The sequence below is a fragment of the Macaca mulatta genome, chromosome 16 (assembly GCF_049350105.2).
Source record: "Macaca mulatta isolate MMU2019108-1 chromosome 16, T2T-MMU8v2.0, whole genome shotgun sequence".
Lineage (NCBI taxonomy): Eukaryota > Metazoa > Chordata > Mammalia > Primates > Cercopithecidae > Macaca > Macaca mulatta.
The window spans coordinates 40,117,199-40,118,539 of NC_133421.1; positions in this window are offsets into that span (position 1 = coordinate 40,117,199).

The following is a 1,341-nucleotide window of genomic DNA, read 5'->3' on the forward strand; positions in this document are numbered from 1 at the left end:
CAGCACTGAGTAGACAGCTGGAGAGAGAGAGAGAAATGAAGAGATCTACAAAGGCTCACCCTAGAACTTTTGGTTGAATGACAAATCAGCACTTGCAATGTAAAGGAGATATCCAAGGGCAAGGTGAGAAATCCCCAAAAGAATTAGAGGTAATAGCATCCAGAACTGACATAAGGATGTGAATAGTACCCGTACCCAAAATCCAAAAGGAAATGATGTGATGTAATTAATATCACATTGGAGATATGACATCGGAGTACTAGGAAAGAAAAGGCTTCAGAAGGAGGAAAAACTTAACCCTAAACACAGCCCTGGTCCAATCAAAGAAAACATAAAAGACCCAACAGAAAGAAACTGTTTTCAAGCAACTGAATAATACCACAGAACAAAGTCCACAAATATTTTTAAAAGGCAAACAAAACTAGAGGAACCAGAAAACAAGGTAAAATTCCCACTGGTTAAAAAGTCAATCAAAATTTATAAGATTTACATACAAGCAGGAAATTACACCCCACAATGAAACAAAAAACAAACCAATTTTGAAATGAAACAGAAAATAGAATTAGCACACAAGTCCTTTAAAACAATTATGATGATATTTCATTGATCGGAAGGCTAGAAGAAACAAACATATTAAGTAAAAATATGAATTTTTAAAATTTGAACTTCTATAGATGAAAAATTACAAAGTCTAAGATGAAAAATACACTTTGAAATTTACAACACATGAAACCAAACTTACTAACCTAAATGAAACACAGAAAAAAAAACACTAAAAAATGTAATACGTGATAATTGAAATAACTTCAAGAGGCCAAACATACTTGTAACCAGAGCCACAAAACAGGAGATAATATAGAAAAAAAAATCTTTAGAAATCGTGACCAAAAACTTTCATGTTTGATGGAAATTATAAGCATATATAACATGGCACTCTATTGATCAACTATCAGTCACTAGAAACATGAAGAAAAGTGGCTGAGTGCAGTGGCTCATGCCTGTAATCCCAGCACTTTGGGAGGCCGAGGTGGGAAAATCTCTTTAGGCCAGGAGTTTGAGACCAGTGTGGGCAACATTGCAGAACACCGTCTCTAAAAATACAAAAAAACAAAAAAACAACAAAAAAAACAAAAAAACACATACACTTGAAAAATGGCCTGGCCCTGTGGCTGACACCTGTAATCCCAGCACTTTGGGAGATTGAGGCCAGCAGGTCACCTGAGGTCAGGAGTTCGAGACCAGCCTGACCAACATGGACAAACCCTCTCTCTACTAAAAATACAAAATTAGATGGGCATGGTGGCGCATGCCTGTAATCCCAGCTACTTGGGAAACTGAGGC